The sequence below is a fragment of the Pseudophryne corroboree genome, chromosome 8, assembly GCF_028390025.1.
Source record: "Pseudophryne corroboree isolate aPseCor3 chromosome 8, aPseCor3.hap2, whole genome shotgun sequence".
NCBI lineage: Eukaryota > Metazoa > Chordata > Amphibia > Anura > Myobatrachidae > Pseudophryne > Pseudophryne corroboree.
The window spans coordinates 164,970,900-164,991,701 of NC_086451.1; the positions used below are offsets into that span (position 1 = coordinate 164,970,900).

Here is a 20,802-nt window from a genome sequence, read left to right on the forward strand (position 1 = left end):
TATCACTTGTACATTTTGTATTGCTCTTCTGGTGACAATGTAGTTTGTTTTTGTCAATTACCATTTTAATAATAGGGTAAAGAAAATTAAGTGGATTTTTAAAAGAAAACAATACTTTCAATATACTATTAAAAAAAATTAAAATGGTAAAAGTTATTGTACTTTAAGTAAAAATAAAAGAGCAAAAATATCAATCCCAGTTTTGATTACTTAAATCAACAACAAAAAATGCATATAGCAAAGGATAGTTTCAATCTGCCTACCTCTTGGTTATGGGCCCAGCATGCTTCCATTGCAGTACTCTGCTGCACATGTAAGTGCAAGAGATCCTGAAGCACTCACTCATCATGGGAAAGTACCAATGTGTTTCTTCGTTGGTTGATGGAAGAAACATCTTACAAAAACTCTCCAGATTATTGACTTTTTAAAGTTTTTCTAGGAAACGTTCTAGATGTATGCTTATTAGCCTTTGTCAGTATGTACTTTTTACAAAGTGTCTCTGTGGCCCAATCGGTTAGTGTGTCTGGCTACTAACCGAAAGGTTGGTGGTTCAATCCCACCCAGGGACGTAATTGACATTGTTATCAGATTTTGGTGATCTTTAAGTAGACAAGTCAAAATTTCAAACTCCCTGTTATGGTGTAGGGTACCTGGCCTTCTCTGATGTAATCAGAGTTAGATTTGATTCAGTGATTTTATAAAAACAGATAGGAAGCACAATTTAGCAGTGGGTTGCAGAGAAAAAGAAATATGCTGGCAAAAAAAAAAACAATTGAGTGATTTAAACAGCTCTTCATTTTCTGGCTTTATTTTTATGCTAACAAATTTGTTCTCTGAAAAGTGTCCACAAAGCCAAGTCTCTGATTAACACCTTTGTATGGATGGTTTTTCACCTATTACTAAATTAAACTTGCTTCATTGGAAAGGCAGCAAGATGCATCTTCATTTCAATGTCTACTGAAATAATACAGGTTGACACCAGGAAACATTACCGCCACTGCATCCTTGCTGCTTTCTCATGTAGAAGTCTGTTTAATGTGAAAACAAGGTGATATCTAATTAGCACACAGGTAAGGGATTAAGAAAATCTTTATTTAAGGGTGAAAATGCTTCTCACAAAATCGTTGCCCCAATGCATCATTGAAATTCAAGCTGGAAAGATGATTTTTTTTTTCAAAACAATGTTTATTGAAGAAAGGTAGAGATAGATGTACAAAATTCCATGTCTGGATTCATAGTGGAGAGGTACAAATAACAGAAATACGAGGTAGGTCAGGGTCATACAAGAAAGTCTCGGTATGTGGAAAATACATGCATAATTACATATAGTACATGTAAGAATTTGGTAATAAATGATATCTATAGGATATATTCCACTCCTATTGTCTAGGGTTACCATTTTGCTTAGTGAAATGTGAGATCTGGTATTAAAGAGACATGAAGGTATCTAGTGGAAGTAAAGACTTGTAATAAGCCTCAGTATCTGACCATATAGACCCTTAGCAGCTGAGAGACCACTACAGACAAGGAGAAAGAAAACAGAAAGTGAAGAGATAATAACCCTTCTTCAAATAATTTTCTATTTTATAAAGAAGATTGGTTAGGTAGAAAAATCGAATTCGTATAGATTGTAGAGGGAAGAGAAATGAGAGGAGAAAGAAAGAAAGAGAGGGGGTGGGAGATGGAAGGGAAGGGGGGGGTGGACAAGACATGAAGACAGGACAACATACAGCATCGTTCTCTAAAGGGAAAACCATACCATAAGGTTGTCAGGTTGGATATATGTCCTGTGGACTGCGATAAGTAGACATTATTTACCGGCTCAACACATTTCAAGCTTAACATAGTTAATAACATTAATCAATCTGTCTATACAAATACCAAGTGGTGGGTTCGAAAATTTTCTGGATTCTGAGCTGAGTGGCATTATCAAAGCTTTGTATAACAGTTTCCCATTTCCTATAGAATCTAGGGGCCCCTGACTCTATATCCGGTACTAGAGCCTGTCGCTCGTAAAATATGTTGTTTAGCAGAGAGGTTCTCATTTCTGTAATAGATGGAGGTTGTCTGTGTAACCAATGGGTGAGGATTAATTTTTTAGCGATAGTGAGGATAACTGTCAGGGCAGGTATAATCTTCTGTTTGTGTGGTCCCAGGTCCCAATCTGAAAAGCAGTAAAATAGACATGCGGTAGGGAGCTTGGTGATTCGAACTGAAAAGATATCATTAACATGGTTTATCAGTTTGTCCCAGAAAGTTCTTATTTTCCTGCAGTCCCAGAAGTTATGATAGTATGTGGCCTCAGCCATCCCACATTTAAAACATCGACCCGTAGAGGCCAGGGTGAAATAGGAATGCTGTTTCGGGGAGATGTAGGCTCTATTTAAGAATTTGAGGTGCGTTTCCTGCAAAGCTGCGGATTTTAAATATTTAAATGTGGGGGACAGTTTGGACATAAGTACCGACATAGCCGGGAAATCAGGTATGTCCCGCTGCCAGCGCGAGTGGAGAGCACTTTGCAAGGGTGTTTTCCCTGAGTCTATGAGAATAGAATATAAATTACGCAGCCTATATCCTATGGTCAGATTAAAACGCAAGAGAGGGGTAAGAGGGTCAATGGCCGTATCAAGGGCCATTCCAGGTGGTAACGACTGTGCAAAATGACGGGATTGGAGGTACATATAAAATTGGGAGTTGGGTAGACCATATCTATCTGATAATGCAGAGAAAGAGTAGAGCTTACCCCCAGGGTCAAAGATATCTCGAATGCACGAGATGCCCTTCTCTTTCCACGTCAAGTAAGCACGGCCGTCCAAACCAGGAGGAAATTGTGGGTTGCCCCAAAAGGTGGTGTAAGGGGAGTTAGAGGAATTCCTGTGCAATCGTTTATTGATAGATTTCCAGGCTTTATAAGTGTCATGAAAGAGTATGTTGGATTTTATATGGGAAGGAATCAGTGATGTAGGTGCATGAAGGAGAGCAGCTGGGGAGAAAGGATGGAAAAGGTGTTCCTCTATGTTGGGGAGAGTATATACGGAACCACCAGAAAACCAATCCACCATGTATCGATACATAGCTGCATTTGAAAAAGCAGAGATGTCTGGCATCCCAAAACCACCCTCCGGCCTCGGTAGTCGCAAAATATGGCGGGATACCCTAGATTTCTTTTTTGCCCAGATAAATCTTGTAAACAGGGAGTCAAATCGTTGGATATCTGACTTGGAAAGTTGCAAGGGAAGCATTTGGAGGACATAGGATAATTTGGGGAAAATAAAGCTTTTAATAACCACTACCCTACCAGACAATGATAGAGGTAAATCCATCCATCCGTTCAATAATTTCTCCGCCGAGGAGTATATCTGGTGGAAATTAGCAGAGTATAGGGCGTCCAGATTAGGGGGAATCATGATGCCTAAGTATTTAAGTGGAGAGCGGCAAATTGTGAATTGTGTCAGCGTGGGGGATAGAAGGTTTGTGGAGTGACCAGGGCCTAGAGGGAGGAGGCGTGACTTGTCATAGTTCACGCGAAATCCCGAGAAAGAGCTAAAATTATCTATAATGTGCTTTATAGCAGGGATGGAAAATTGGGGGTTAGAGATAAATAAAAGCATGTCATCGGCAAATAGACTGAGTTTCACTTCAGTCGACCCAACACCAATACCAGTATATTCTAGAGACATGCGCAGTGCAGTGGCTAGGGGTTCTATAGCTATAGCAAATAGAAGAGGTGAAAGGGGGCAACCTTGTCTGGTCCCTCTATGGAGGGGGATGGGAGAGGACATATAATTGTTAGAGAGGATTTGAGAGGAAGAGTCATGATAGAGAAGACGTACTGCATGGATGAAGGCCTCCGGGAATCCAAACCTGTGCATGGTGTCAAAAAGGTGATCCCATGTGACTAGGTCAAAAGCCTTCTCAGCATCAAGGGAGAGAAGGGCATAGGGGTTCTGGTCTCCCGAGGTCTCCAACCACTGCATGACAGTCAGTATCTTACGCACATTCACCGTAGAGTGGCGCCCCCAAATAAACCCTGTCTGGTCTTCCTGGATCAGAGAGGGCAAGAGAAGCTTTACCCGGTCTGCCAAGATCTTGGTATATATCTTGTAATCCGTATTCAATAAGGATATAGGTCTATATGAACTGGGAAGCAGGGGGTTTCTCCCTGGTTTATGGAGGATTTTTAGAATCGCAGCGTTGAAGTATAGTGGAGGAGGTGTTCCGGACAACAGCAAGTTGAATAGTTTACAAAGGGGTTTGACCAATTGAGGGGCCAGTATTTTATAGTATTCATTGGTTAGACCGTCAGGTCCAGGGGTTTTGTTTGGTTTCAAACAGTGAATTGCATGGAGCACCTCCTCCTCAGTAATGGGGTTCAGTAGGGGTTGGGATGAGGTAGAAGATAGAGAGGGAAGCGTAAGGGAAGACCAGAAAGAGTGTTGTTGTTGGTAATCAATAGAGGGTTCAGAATATAGTGAGGAATAAAAAGACTGCAGAACCTCAGACACCTGGTCACAATCATGTACCACAGTGCCGTCAGCCCTAGTTAGAGCATGGATAAGTGTTGGGGGATGTTGACCTTTCAGGAGATTTGAAAGCAATCGACTAGATCGATTGCCGAATTTATGAAATCTACATTGAGACATAAATGTTAATTTAGATTCGGTTTGGGTTAAGAGTTTGTCAAAAAGGGATTTCTGTTCATGGTAGAGTTTTCTGGTAATTGGGGTGGGGGACTGCGTGAACGCTTGGTAGGCGTCAGTAAGTTTAGATTGAGCATCAAGGTACAGAGCTTGTGTGTCTTTCTTATGTTTGGAGGTGAAGGAGATGATAGCACCTCTTAGTACTGTCTTAGACGTCTGCCAGAACAGGAGCGGTGATTCCTTCTCTGCAGTTATATTACAATGTGTGAAGTCAGCCCATGATGCCTCCAGCATATTTCTAAATTGAATGGAATTGGTCAGGTGGGATGGGAAGCGCCATTGTCTGACAGGGCCTCTATTGGGGAAGGTGGCGAGAGCCATCCAGCAGACCGCATGATCCGACAAGGACACCGGTTCAATTTCAGAAGTTTGCACCCTGGTAAACATAGAAGCCGAGATGAGCAGATAATCGATTCTCGACAGTGTACCATGAGCAGCCGATAAACAAGTGTATTCACGGTCGACCGGATGACAGGCTCGCCACACGTCCACCAAGTGCAGCTGTGACATTAGATATGGTAAACCATATTTGGGAGTATAACGGCTAGATCTGGATTTGGTGTTCCTATCAAGAGCATTGGATACAGTAGAGTTAAAGTCACCTGCGAGTATCACCTGTTTATGAGAGTGTGGGTGCAGTTTAGCGGCAATGGACAGAAAAAAGGGTTGGGGATCGATATTGGGGGCGTATACATTACACAGTAGAAAGCGTGAGTCATCTAGAGTGGCGTCTACAATGAGGTATCTGCCTTCAGTATCAGATTGGGAGGAGTGAAGGTCTACTTGGACGGAGCGTCTAATCAAAATGAGTACCCCACGGGCCTTGGCAGTAAATGGGGCGGACGCCAGCACTCTCCAGCCCAGGCAATTGAGCTTGTCAATCTCAGGGGGAAGGAGATGAGACTCCTGGAGGAATGCAACATCTACATGTAGTTTAGATAAGTAAAGTAAGATTTTCTTCCTCTTTATGGGGGAGTGGAAGCCACCTACATTATATGTGCAAATTTTTAAACTGGTCATCATTCTGCTGAAGAAAGGTATGGTTCATGGCAATAAATAAAACTGATAATATCATATCTACAAAATACATTGCTATCATGGACACAGAAAACCAACAGGACAAGACACAGAGAGGAGAGAACAATGGGTAGAAAAAGTGGGGGAAAGTAAAGCAAAGGATCCAGAAAAGAATGGATCAAAGGATTAGCATCAAAAGTGCACTTCAGGTACAAAGATAATCTAAATTGACCTATAGTTCGCCAATTGGAGAACCAGATAAGAACTCCAGGCTTGCCCCAGCCCTGGTACTGAGAAATAATAAGCATAGCTTATATATGGCATAAACAAAACATAACTTAGAATAATATGTGGAAAACTTTAGGTGGAAGGCGCCTTAAAAGAAGGATCCCATTCAGAATGGGATTAATGATGAAATGGCACCCGCCATAGCATTTACGCCGGTAAGAGAGGCGTCTCCTCCCACCAATAATTTCAAGAACTTCTAGCGATTAACAGCTATAACATAAACAGATATATCAAAGTAATAGAGTAATCGCCAGTAAAGGAGGAGATAACCACGCTAAGGAATTTTATAGCCGTGGTTAGCAGTCAGGAGTCGAGTCCGTTGAGGGCTGGCGCAGTGAGGAACGGCCGTTCTCCTCTTCCAGTAGATATGCTTCCGCATCAGCCACGGTGGAGAAGTCTGTAAATGAAGATCCTTTGAACAGGCGTAATCGTGCTGGGTATATAAGAGCGAATTTTCTATTTGCTTTTGCTAGGCGGGAACAAAGTGGGGTGAATTCACGTCGTGCCCTGGCCACCTCTGCCGAATAATCTTGGAAGATAAAAATCTTCACATCGTTCCATTGTAAGTTCCGCTTACGGCGAGACGCAGACCAGATGGTGTCTTTGTGGATGTAATTTAGACAACGGAAAATAACAGCTCGGGGTCGGGAATCCTGCGTAGGCCTTGCAGGACCAATGCGATGGGCCCTCTCCACAATCATACCCGTGCAGGAATCTTGGATATCAAGCAGATCTGGCAGCGTGTCTTGTATGAAGGAAAGGAGTGCTGGCCCTTTAAGGGCTTCGGGTAGCCCAACAACCCTCAGATTATTTCGACGTGATCTATTCTCGAGATCGTCGACCTTATTAAGAAGCTGGTAATGGGATTTCTGAAGAAAGGCGCACTGTTCCTTTAAATCGGCAACGTCATGAAATGTCTCCCCAAGGCGCTGTTCATTAGCCTGCACCCGTTTGGAAAGCTGTTTAAACTGTGATTTGATGTCATGCACTGCCTGTGTGACTTTGGCAGCATGAGATTCCATAATAGGATTAATGGAGTCCTGAATTGCCTTTACCATGTCAGAGTATGTAATTGGGCCCTCAGCCTGCTCTGTAGTCTTATTAGACTTCTGTGTAGAGGGGGCAGCATGTACAGGGAGAGCTGTGTTCACAGAGGAGTCAGAGGAGGAATGTAACTCACGATCTGTGTGTATTTGCTGCTGCTGCGGATGTGTCTGCTGTCCGGCGGCCATCTTGGATTCCCCTTTCGTTTTTGCAGGACGTTGTTTGAGGGGCTTAGCCGCTTCTGGGGCGGCCAGGAAGCGCTCCATCAGGTGCCAGAGGTGTTCCCACAGGCAGGTGAGCGGTTCTGGAGCGGGCTGTAACGCTATGTGCAGCGTACGGGCTAGCGCGGGCTGGGGCGGCACACGGAGCTCACACTGCTGCTGCTGCACGCATCGGCGCCGTACCCGGAAGTCTGGAAAGATGATTTTAATATATCACTTGTACATTTTGTATTGCTCTTCTGGTGACAATGTAGTTTGTTTTTGTCAATTACCATTTTATTAATAGGGTAAAGAAAATTAAGTGGATTTTTTAAAGAAAACTATACTGTCAATATACTATTAAAACAAATTTAAATGGTAAAAGTTATTGTACTTTAAGTAAAAATAAAAGAGCCAAAATATCAATCCCAGTTTTGGATTACTTTAATTAACAAAAAAAAATGCATATAGCAGAGGATAGTTTCAATCTGCCTACCGCTGGGTTATGGGCCCAGCATGCTTCCATTGCTGTACTCTGCTGCACATGTAAGTGCAAGAGATCCTGAAGCACTCACTCATCATGGGAAAGTACCAATGTGTTTCTTCGTTGGTTGATGGAAGAAACATCTTACAAAAACTCTCCAGATTATTGACTTTTTAAAGTTTTTCTAGGAAACGTTTTAGATGAATGCTTATTAGCCTTTGTCAGTATAGACTTTTGCAAAGTGTCTCTGTGGCGCAATCGGTTAGTGTGTACGGCTATAAACCAAAAGGTTGGTGGTTCAATCCCACCCAGGGACGTAATTGACCTTGTTATCAGATTTTGGTGATCTTTAAGTAGACAAGTCAAAATTTCAAACCCCCTCTTATGGTGTAGGGTACCTGGCCTTCTCTGATGTAATCAGAGTTAGATTTGATTCAGTGATTTTATAAAAACAGCTAGGAAGCACAATTTAGCAGTGGGTTGCAGAGAAAAAGAAATATGCTGGTAAAAAAATCCAATTGAGTGATTAAACAGCTCTTAATTTTCTGGCTTTATTTTTATGCTAACAAATTTGTTCTCTGAAAAGTGTCCACAAAGCCAAGTCTCTGATTAACACCTTTGTAGGGATGGTTTTTCACCTATTACTAAATTAAATTTGCTTCATTGGAAAGGCAGCAAGATGCATCCTCATTTCAATGTCTACTGAAATAATACGGGTTGACACCAGGAAACATTAACGCCACTGCATCCTTGCTGCTTTCTCATGTGGAAGTCTGTTTAATGTGAAAACAAGGTGATATCTAATTAGCACACAGGTAAGGAATTAAGAAAATCTTTATTTAAGGGTGAAGATGTTGCTAACAAAATCGTTGCCCCAATGCATCATTGAAATTCAAGCTGAAAAGATGATTTTAATATATCACTTGTACATTTTGTATTGCTCTTCTGGTGACAATGTAGTTTGTTTTTGTCAATTACCATTTTAATAATAGGGTAAAGAAAATTAAGTGGATTTTTGAAAGAAAACAATACTGTCAATATACTATTAAAACAAATTAAAATGGTAAAAGTTATTGTACTTTAAGTAAAAATAAAAGACCCAAAATATCAATCCCAGTTTTGGATTACTTTAATTAACAAAAAAAAATGCATATAGCAGAGGATAGTTTCAATCTGCCTACCTCTGGGTTATGGGCCCAGCATGCTTCCATTGCAGTACTCTGCTGCACATGTAAGTGCAATAGATCATGAAGCACTCACTCATCATGGGAAAGTACCAATGTGTTTCTTCATTGGTTGATGGAAGAAACATCTTACAAAAACTCTCCAGATTATTGACTTTTTAAAGTTTTTCTAGGAAACGTTCTAGATAAATGCTTATTAGCCTTTGTCAGTATGTACTTTTTGCAAAGTGTCTCTGTGGCGCAATCGGTTAGTGTGTTTGACTATTAACCAAAAGGTTGGTGGTTCAATCCCACCCAGGGACGTAATTGACCTTGTGATCAGATTTTGGTGATCTTTAAGTAGACAAGTCAAAATTTCAAACCCCCTGTTATGGTGTAGGGTACCTGGCCTTCTCTGATGTAATTAGATTTGATTCAGTGATTTTATAAAAACAGCTAGGAAGCACAATTTAGCAGTGGGTTGCAGAGAAAAAGAAATATGCTGGCAAAAAAATCCAATTGAGTGATTAAACAGCTCTTCATTTTCTGGCTTTACTTTTATGCTAACAAAGTTGTTCTCTGAAAAGTGTCCACAAAGCCAAGTCTCTGATTAACACCTTTGTAGGGATGGTTTTTCACCTATTACTAAATTAAACTTGCTTCATTGGAAAGGCAGCAAGAAACACTAGACTAATTGGAGGTGCGCCCTAAAGCAAATTACAATGTTAGGATTAGGGGGTTCGGAAAGACCTCTAGTGTATACTGTCACGATCCGGGTATCTGGACGCCATAACTTACCTTTCAGATGCCTCCTAAGGCTGGCTCAGCGCTCCAGGACCGGATCCCATCTGTTATTCTGATGTCCCCATTCCTGCCTCCTCTCCTGTCACTCTGAGACGCTGTCACAGCGGCGCCATGTTACATCTTGAATGGCATCTCCCGCGGCCTCCGCCGCCGTCCCTGAGTTTCTGCATGCAGGATGTCAGAGTGGCGCTTATGTCAGCCGCGGCCTCCGCTGTTGCCAGCGTGGTTCAAATGTGCACTCATCAGTCTGGCGTCTCCTGTTTACTGTTGCCGGCGCCGCCATTGCTGTTAAAGTTCCCACATGGATTATCAAACCAATCTTCCCTCCAAGTGTCTGCATGGGCGCAGCCATGTTGGATTCTGTCACCTGTTCATTTCCACCAATCCGCTGTTTCCATTGTAATCTGCATAATTGCCTAGCCAATCCCTTCCTTGCTGCAGGTATAAGTATTCTGTGCCTGAGCAAGGAAGGCGTCAGTGATTTGGTTGTCAAACCTAGTTCCAGTTTGTCTCTCTCCCGTGGTTGTTTTCCAGGTTCCAGTTACCATCTCCAAACCTCCACTAAAGAGACCCGCTCTAGTCTACCACCTGTGGTGCAGCCTGACTCTCCAGTCCTCTGGGACTCATCTGTTTCCAGTTACAGATTTACCTGCTTCCAGCCTAGCTTCCAGCAGAGATCAGCTCTTCTTAAAGTACCGGTATCATTTCCGCAGATTACCACTCACCACCGGCACTATTATTTCACCGCTCTCAAACTCCATATATCAATCATATTTCATCGCTCTCAAGCTTCATTTATTATTTGGCTGGTTCCATCCAGCAATCCACTCCGTGCTTACATCAGTCTGGTTTCAGCCAGTACCCACAGCAGCCATTTTATCCACAGCAGCCCAGCTTTTCCTGGAACACCAGCTAGTATGATCCTGGGCTATCTCCATTGCTACAGTCGGGCCTGGTAAGGACTTTCCAACTAGAAGATAATAAGAACTGTCTCATACTACCAGAGCCCTGTGGTCCTTGTCCTCCTGTAGTACCCAGGAACTGTATTATTTCTCTGCTGATTTTATGTTTCTCTTTTATTACTGCTGTGATGCATGGAGTTTGTCAAAATAAACATCATTGACTTTTATCCTGGTTGTCGTGGGCACGCCTTCGGGCAATTCTTCTACATTTAACTTACATGTCCAGGGGTCTGATACAACCTCCCAGGTTCCACTACACCTCAGCCCCTACAACTGAGGCTGCCTCCAGTCAGCTCAGGCCCTCAGTTGTGACATATACACTGTATATACATTTTAAGATAGGAAGGTACAAATTACATATTCACATTGCATCTATGGGCTGGATTCAAATGTCCCTTTCCTCCCTCAATCGTGCCCGTCAGCAGCTATTCTATTCTATATAAGGAGCCACGAGTCGCCGCCATTTTCACTTGTGCATTGGAGATGATAGGGAGAGGACGTGCAGCGTTTTCTCAGTTTCTGTGTTCAGTGTGCTGCAAATATCTGTGCTCAGTGTGCTTGCAAATATCTGTGCTCAGTGTGCTGAAAATATCTACGTTCTCTGCCTGAAAAATGCTCCATATCTGTGCTGCATTGTATTATATAGTATGAGGACAGGGCAAAATTTTGCTGACCACCAGTATATAATATATAGCAGTACGGTACAGTAGGCCACTGCTCTACCTACCTCTGTGTCGTCAAGTATACTATCCATCCATACCTGTGGTGTATTTTAGTAGTTGTGCGCAGTATATATAGTAGGAGGACAGGGCAGAATTTTGCTGACCACCAGTATATAATATATAGCAATACGGTACAGTAGGCCACTGCTCTACCTACCTCTGTGTCGTCAAGTATACTATCCATCCATACCTGTGGTGTATTTTAGTAGTTGTGCGCACTATATATAGTAGGAGGACAGTGCAAAATTTTGCTGACCACCAGACTTCTACTTAAGTCCAATGGTGTAGGATGTGCAAAGCTGTTTGGCTGTGCATTTATTGATCTAAGCATGCATTTTTATCAAAGCGTGATAAAATTGACACATAACGCAGCGTTCAATCAGCGTTAATTTATCTTCAGCTGATATCGATTGTGAATTGACGTTTCTTCTCTTCTTGTCACCTACAGGTAATTACAATTGACTACAACCACCAATCTATTCTGCTGCACTATATCTATATATGCAAAGCTAATTCTGCTGGGTAATGCAAATTGAAACATTATTGCATAGTATGTGATTTTGAAGTACTTTTTTAAAGTTTTGAATGATATAGACCCAGTTTAATTTTTGTGGAATGCCTGGTTGTAGCTTTTAAGGTAATTTATTGCCTGGCATTTGAGGGGGTGGGGTGTGGTTACAGATTTAAATTATTGGTTTCACTTGTAATAGTCTTCTACTTAAGTCCAATGGTGTAGGCTGTGCAAAGCCATTTGGCTGTGCATTTATTGATCTAAGCGTGCATTTTTATAAAAGCGTGATAAAATTGACACATAACAGCAGTGTTCAATTAGCGTTCAATCGAAGTGAAAAAGAAGGAAAACAGAAGCACACCAATCTAACAAAACAAAGAAAACTGAAGAACTAATAACAAATGTGAGTCACTTACTCCTCAGATCACTCACCTCCTGATTGTTGCATCTGATTACATAGCACAGAACTACCTTACTTGGACATTTCATAAACCATCCATTTCACCTACAAATGCCTGTATCTGTATTATTGTAATTTTGTTTTTTAAGCACAGCTGCACCAATGCAATTTTACCTGCAAACACTTAAAACATCTAACATAATTACCATTGCTTCTTAAACCTCTCACAATCCTTTCATTTCTTACACTCCAAATACATTTCTGCACCCACTTTATCTACGCTTTTGACTCATTTCATACTAAATTGAGCCTACACTGCTTTTCTCACCTGCATTTCTACAATTCTTCTGCTCGGATTCCCTTACAGTCTCCTCTCCTACTTCCACTTTCCCTCAACCTATTTACCTTCTTAACACTATGTGAATGCTTTCTTATACTCCCCACATCACTCAGTGTCTACCTAATAATGTATCTTTATCCTTCCCCCCCCCCCAGTCTCCTCCACCTCCTCCTCTGTCTCCCCTCCATCCCTCTGTTTCCTTCCCCCACCTTTCCTGTTACCCCACTTTCATTCACCTCTGCCCCATGGTCCTGCTACCCCACAACTCAGCCCTGCTCCCTCTCTCCCTTCCCTGTCACCTCCCCGCACCCCCATCCACATCACACTGACCTCCCTCCCTGCCCATCTCCTGCAGTTTCCCCTCCTATCTCAGGCACCCGTACCATCACTACTCTCTCATCATCCCTGCCCTCAAAGTTAATCCCACCTCATCGCTACAGCAACCCTGAAAATCTAATTCACATCTCTCCCACAAACTCATACCCCCTATCCTGTGCCCTCTGGAATGCCAGATCCGTTTGTAACAAACTGGTCCCCACTCATGACCTTTTCATTTCCAACTCCCTACACCTACTAGCCATTACTGAAACTTGGATTACGCCCTCTGACACTACTTCTGCTGCTGCTCTCTCTGCTGGGGGCCTTACATTCACACACACCCCCCGACCTGGGGGTCGCCATGGGGGTGGTGTTGGGGTCCTTTTACCTTCTAGTTACTCCTACCAACTCATACCACCAGAACCATCCCTTATATTATCTACATTTGAGGTCCACTCCATATGTCTCTTCCAACCAGTCCATCTTAGAGTAGCTGTCATTTACCGCCCCCCTGGCACTGCTTCCAAATTCATCGACAACTTTGCTTCCTGGCTTCCTCACTTCCTCTCTTCTGACATTCCCACCATTATCCTAGGCGATTTCAACATCCCTATTGACATCCCCACACAATCCCCTGCCTCTAAACTCCTTAACCTCACCTCTTCACTTGGTCTCTCCCAGTGGACCTCCTCACCCTCCCATGTGAATGGGAGCTCACTGGATCTGGTCTTCACTCACCGCTGTGATATTTCTGATTTTTCCAACTCCCCATTTCCCCTCTCTGACCACCACCTGCTCTCCTTCAACCTATCTCTCTCGACTTCCCCATCTCAACCTCCTAAGGCTACCATCACTAAGCGTAACATTGAAGCTATTGACACCACATTCCTTTCCTCCCTGTTTGACTCACTTCTCTCTCCTATTCTCTCTCTCTCTCATGCCCTGAACAAGCCACTTCCACATACAATGCTTCCCTTACTTCTGCTCTTGACTCTGTTGCTCCACCAACCACTGTTCACCCTCGCAAATTAACACCTCAACCCTGGCACACCAAATGCACCAGATATCTGCAAAAATGCTCACGTACTGCTGAGCGACACTGGAGGAAATCACGCTCTAAGGCAGACTTCCTCCATTTCAAACTTATGCTCTCATCCTTCAGTGCTGCCCTTTCTCTTGCTAAACAGTCATACTTCAAGAACCTCATCTCCTCCCTGTCTTCCAACCCCCGGCGCCTCTTTGCCACTCTCAACTCACTCATCTGCCCACCTCCACCTCGTCTCCCTTCCTCACTCTCTGCTCTTGACTTTGCCACTTACTTCACATCCAAAATTGACTCCATACGTCAGGACATCACATCACACCAGACTATCAGTAACCAGCCTTCTCCCATCCCTTACCAACCCTCCCCATCCCTCGCACCAACTCTGTCATCTTTCTCCCATGCATCTGGAGAGGAAGTCATGGCCCTCATTCGTTCCTGTCCCCTCACCACCTCCCCACTTGACCCTATCCCCTCCCGCCTCCTCTGCCACATCTCTTCTTCTGCTTGTTCCCATCTTTCCCACCTTCTCAATCTCTCCCTCTCATCAGGCTCTGTCCCCTCTGCCTTCAAGCACGCTCTCATCTCTCCTATTCTTAAAAAAACCTACCCTTGATCCAAACACTCTCTCCAACTACCGACCCATCTCTCTTCTCCCTTTTGCCTCCAAACTCCTTGAGCGTATTGTCTACAACCGCCTTACTTCCTTTCTTTCCTCACACTCACTGCTTGACCCATTCCAGTCTGGCTTCCGTCCTCTCCACTCCACTGAAACTGCCCTTACAAAAGTATGCAATGACCTCCATGCTGCTAAATCTAAGGGACACTACTCTCTACTTATTGGCCCTCATTCCGAGTTGATCGGTCGCAAGGCGAATTTAGCAGAGTTACACACGCTAAGCCGCCGCCTACTGGGAGTGAATCTTAGCTTCTTAAAATTGCGACCGATGTATGCGCAATATTGCGATTACTAACTACTTAGCAGTTTCAGAGTAGCTCCAGACTTACTCTGCCTGTGCGATCATTTCAGTGCTTGTCGTTCCTGGTTGACGTCACAAACACACCCAGCGTTCGCCCAGGCACTCCCACCGTTTCTCCAGCCACTCCTGCGTTTTTTCCGGAAACGGTAGCGTTTTCAGCCACACGCCCCTAAAACGCCGTGTTTCCGCCCAGTAACACCCATTTCCTGTCAATCACATTACGATCGCCGGAGCGAAGAAAAAGCCGTGAGTAAAAATACTTTCTTCATAGTAAAGTTACTTGACGCAGTCGCAGTGCGAACTTTGCGCATGCGTACTAAGCGGATTTTCACTGCGATGCGATGAAAAAGAACGAGCGAACAACTCGGAATGAGGGCCATTCTACTTGATCTCTCTGCTGCTTTTGACACTGTGGACCATCCTCTCCTACTGCAAATCCTTCACTCCATTGGTCTGCGTAACACTGCCCTCTCTTGGTTGTCGTCCTACCTTTCTGACCGTTCATTCTCTGTCTCCTCTCATGACTCCACCTCCCCCTCACTTCCACTAACTGTAGGGGTACCCCAAGGTTCTGTCCTTGGTCCTCTTCTCTCTCTATACGTCCTCACTAGGTAAGCTCATTAGTTCTTTTGGTTTCCAATATCATCTCTATGCTGATGACACTCAAATCTATCTTTCCTCTCCAGACCTCTCCCCTACTCTCCTCACTCGTATCTCCAACTGTCTCTCTGCTATCTCTTCCTGGATGTCCCAGCGCTTTCTTAAACTTAAGATGTCTAAGACCGAGCTGATCATCTTCCCTCCCTCCCGCATAACCTCACCTCCTACAATCTCATTATCTATTGATGGCACTACTATCTCCTCTACCCCCCAAGTGCGCTGTCTTGGAGTAATCCTTGACTCCTCCCTCTCCTTCAAACCACACATTCAGCACCTCTCACAAACCTGCCGTTTTCATCTAAAAAATATTTCCAGGATCAGACCCTTTCTGACCCAGGATGCTACTAAGACTCTTATCCACTCACTGGTCATCTCCAGACTGGACTACTGTAATCTCCTCCTGACTGGCATTCCTGACAAATACCTCTCTCCACTCCAATCTATCCTCAATGCTGCTGCCCGGCTCATTTTCCTCACCAAATGCACTACGTCCACCTCTCCTCTCTTACTAGTCCTTCACTGGCTCCCCTTCCCTTTCAGAATACATTTCAAGCTTCTCACACTTGCTTACAAAACCCTCACCCACTCCTCTCCCATCTACATCTCTGATCTTATCTCGCTTTACACTCCCACCGGTCCTCTTCGCTCTGCTAATGCACGCCGACTCTCCTGCCTACGGATTACTTCCTCCCACTCCTACCTCCAAGATTTTTCACGTGCTGCACCACTTCTCTGGAATTCCCTACCTCTCCCCCTCAGACTCTCCACCTCTCTACAAAACTTCAAATGGGCTCTCAAGACCCACTTCTTCACCAAACCCAGCCAAATCTCATCCTAAACCTCTGTTCCACGCTCTCTATGTACCCCATCTGTCTCACCCCTGTCTGTCTACCCCTCCCCTTTAGAATGTAAGCTCTCACGAGCAGGGTCCTCTTCCCTCATGTGCTTACTCTTTTCTTACTTTAATAATCTTCAGCTGCACCAAATCCAGCAGTCTTCTGCCACCTGATACTTATTCCAGTGTCATCTGCTGATGTAGCTATGTTTATTTACCCTGTACTTGTCCTATATTGTCATCAACTGTAAGTTGCTGTTTTCCTGTTTGATTATTTGTTTATGTACTCTGTAATTTGGTGCTGCGGAACCCTTGTGGCGCCATATAAATAAAGGATAATAATAATAAATAATATAATATATAGCAGTACGGTACAGTAGGCCACTGCTCTACCTACCTCTGTGTCGTCAAGTATACTATCCATCCATACCTGTGGTGCATTTTAGAAATAAAACATATCTCGGCAGAGCAATCTATATATCCATCATTTTTCAGACAGCAACAGTGGGTATTGTAATAGTCACCCAATCCATCACTTTTATAGGGTTACATGCATCCACATGCTACAGCCTGTCTCAATAATTTTACTGTCACAGTGTGTGTGTTTGTGTTTTTATTTGGGTATTTTTTGTTGTTGTAGAACTACAGGTACCAGCGAGCCCGTTATTTCCCCGCCTGCTGGTACTTGAGGTTCTCCAAGTACCAGCAAGTGGGGGAGGCTTTCTGGGCCTTGTAGTTCCACAACAAAAAAACAATATTCTTTTTTTACACATATGGCTATCAGCCCGGCACCCACCACCCAGGGGTGCTGGGGACAGCCTCGGGCTTCACCCCTGGCCCTTGGGTGCCTCGAGGGGAGGAACCTCTTGATTTAAGGGATCCCCACTCCTCCAGGGAACCCCGGCCAGGGGTGACTAGTTGGAGGGGTAATGCCAGGGCCGCAGGGACCTACATAAAAGTGTCCCCTGGCTGTGGCATTATCTCTCTGGCTAGTGGAGCCCGGTGCTGGTTTTAAAAATATGGGGGACCCCTACATATTTTGTCCCACGTATTTTTGGAACCAGGACCCGTCTAAGAGCCCGGTGCTGGTTGTCTAAATACGGGGAACCTCTGTCCAATTTTTCCCCCAGTATTTAAATAACCAGGACCGGCTCAAAGAGGCTGGTTATACTAAGGAGGGGGGACCTCACACATTTTTTTTAACCCATTCAGACCCTTCTCCTTTAAGTTAATGGAAGCCATTGACAACAAAATTGCATTCATGTCCTCCTCCCTCACCCTTCCCAGTCCCAAACACTCATTTTTTTTCTTTAAAAATTTATAATATATCACAAGAACAATGAGCAGGCAGGCAGCGGGCATTGGCGGCATCGGACTGAGATAGAAATTAGTGGTGGAGGGCTGGGTCAGTTGATTGTGGGAGAGTTTGTAAGCCATTGGCGGTGGCAGTGGGTATCGGCTCAGAGGCAGTAGCGGGCATTGGCTAAGGGTCATCGGCAGGATTCGGCGGACATTATGGCTGTAGTGCCTCACTAGCCACTGACCTCACCGCACGCCACTGTGGGACAGATGTAACATGCAGAGAGAGGTAGATTTTGGGAGAAGGAATGTCCTAGCATAACTGTTAATTGCAGTGTAATACTGTAATTCAACTGTGCAGCATTTGTGGCTAAATGTCAAAGAAGCCAGTATTTACCCTGCATGCAAAACAATAAATGTATTTGCACATACCTCCCAACTAACCCAATTTTTGCAGGACAGTCACTTTTTTTGGGAATGTCCAGCTAACCCAAATAACCCCCCCCCCCAGTGTCCCATAGTCATGGGGAAGGGGGGGGGGGTGGAAGGCTCCCTGTAGCTTGTTGCTCTGCAAATATGCACATTGTGGGTAATTCAGACCTGATCGCTAGGGTGTGTTTTTTGCATCCCTGTGATCAGGTGGTTGCCGCCTACAGCGGAAGGGAAAATTTGCTGTGCAGGTGTGTGATCACATGTGCACAAGAGCTGCACAGCTCAGCACTTACTCAGCCATTGAGGTGACGTCACAAATCCTCCCACAAAACGCCGGGTCCCTCCAGTGTTTTTCCGGACACTCCCTAGAAACATTCAGTTGCCACCCACACAAACACCCTCTTCTTGTCAATCTTCTTGTGCACCTACGCATTGTGGCGCATACGCATGTGCAGTGCAGACCTGATTGCCCGCTGGGTGAAAATAAATTGAAGCGATCTGGTCTGAATAAGCCCCAATGTCTATTCACGGGAGACAGAGGGGCTGGGGCATGGTCAGCAGCTCACAGAGCACCTATAATGAGAAAAATGGGAGACATGGCTCATGATCGCGATATACCTGCGAAGGTACGCCCTCTATTGATTGACAGGCAGAGGCATTCGCATTTTCTGCGGGGCACCCGGAGAAAATGTAGGCACATGCACAGGATGGACCCTGCGTATATGCCCCCATCCTCTTCATAGTTTTTGGGGTTGGAACGAGCAGTGTGAAAACATCAATCGATGGGGGTAATTCCAAGTTGATCGCAGCAGGAATTTTGTTAGCAGTTGGGCAAAACCATGTGCACTGCATTTACGAACAGATGATTTTTTATATAAATTTTAAAATGTTAGTAAATGTGTGTTTTTTTCAACCTGGAAGCCCAACATCGATTAAGATCGATCTTAAATAGACCCCTGGGTTTTAAGGATAACCATGGTTGAGTCCAATAATTAATTCACATTGACCGAAGTTCTAATTAAGTAGTGATGTGCACCGGAAATTTTTCGGGTTTTGGTTTTGGGTTCGGTTCCGCGGCCGTGTTTTGGGTTCGGACGCGTTTTGGCAAAACCTCACCGAAATTTTTTTGTCGGATTCGGGTGTGTTTTGGATTCGGGTGTTTTTTTCAAAAAACCCTAAAAAACAGCTTAAATCATAGAATTTGGGGGTCATTTTGATCCCATAGTATTATTAACCTCAATAACCATAATTTCCACTCATTTTCAGTCTTTTTTGAACACCTCACACCTCACAATATTATTTTAATTGGTATTTGGTACCGGGGACACAGTACCTCAATCAAGTCTATAGTTGGCTCTGAAATCAGCATTAAACTGGATCCACACTTAGATTATCTGTCCAATTTTTTTTTCTAGTTGAAACAAAATTATGCTAATATGTGGCAGCAAATGACAATTGACCATTTGCTCCCAAACACTGGAAAACATCCAAAAATGGTCATTTAGATAAATTGGTTAAATCCATTTCATTTAGCTAATTTATCCAAACTACCTTTATTGTATCTTTGTGGGTGAATGATGTGTGGGTCAGTGTTGAGGGTGGTGGAGGAGATGGGTAATAGGCACAGCAGGGTGTGGACAGTCAAATAGTGTGCTTAGAGGTGCAGATAAATAGGGATATCTAATAATTCACCCACTATTCTATAGAATTATTAGATATCCCTATTTATCTGCATTACTCACCTAACACTCAGCATTTATCTACATGCTGATGCTATTCATAGCACTTAGCTTGCAAGTATTTTACCCATAAGGAGACACATTAGATGTTCCCTCTCTTTTCATTGTAGACGTCCCCAGCAACCATACTGTACTATACTACAACAGGAATAATTACTGTGGGGGATTATACCATTTGATCTGGAATAAAGGGAAAATATTGTGGAAAGAGTGCTGTAAGTGTATGATATGTAGAACTATTGCCAGGTTCTGACATTTGTCAAGTGAATTACTAATATACATTCAACTAATATTACATAGTGTCCAGTAATTCAGTATCAGACTAATTGATATAGTCAATTTGGATCAATAATAAAGACACAACACAGGTAGCGAACCTTGATATTAATAAATGTATTTCCATTTATTATATATGGTAATTACATTATACAAACTTATTGTACTTTATTTCGTGTTTAGACAATTTTAACAAATTTATTAAAAGTTAATTTTTAAATCATCATTTGTGCGCCAGCAAAAGAGACATTCTTTTCTCTTCTCCTTTCCTGCATAACATTACTTGTCTCTGGTAGCACCCCCGAACGTCCTACAATTAATATTTAATATAACTGATGGACATTTATTGGGGCCTCTTCATACAAATATTTAGAATTTAATAGCTGGTGCAAAACACATCCCCTTCCCCCCATTCCCTGTATATCTGGATTCACCAAGGAAATGCTGATACTGACTCCAAGAAGAAAGGGAGTCTCTTCCCTATGAAGGTGAAGCCTTGTTTGGCGACGGCCTAGTTAATTTGATCTCGGCAGCTCCCGCAGGTAAGTCAACCTTCTTGCACTATGTTCCCTCTCAACGGATAAAG

General features: G+C 43.5%; 2 non-coding genes across 2 annotated transcripts; both read left to right on the top strand.

The window, feature by feature from the left end:
• Positions 1-495: 495 nt before the first annotated feature.
• Positions 496-569, top strand: TRNAS-ACU (transfer RNA serine (anticodon ACU)). The gene has a single exon. It is a non-coding gene; the product is annotated as a tRNA-Ser (tRNA).
• A 7,407-nt stretch (positions 570-7,976) lies between these two features.
• TRNAY-AUA (transfer RNA tyrosine (anticodon AUA)) lies at positions 7,977-8,050 on the top strand. The gene has a single exon. It is a non-coding gene; the product is annotated as a tRNA-Tyr (tRNA).
• Positions 8,051-20,802: the final 12,752 nt, after the last annotated feature.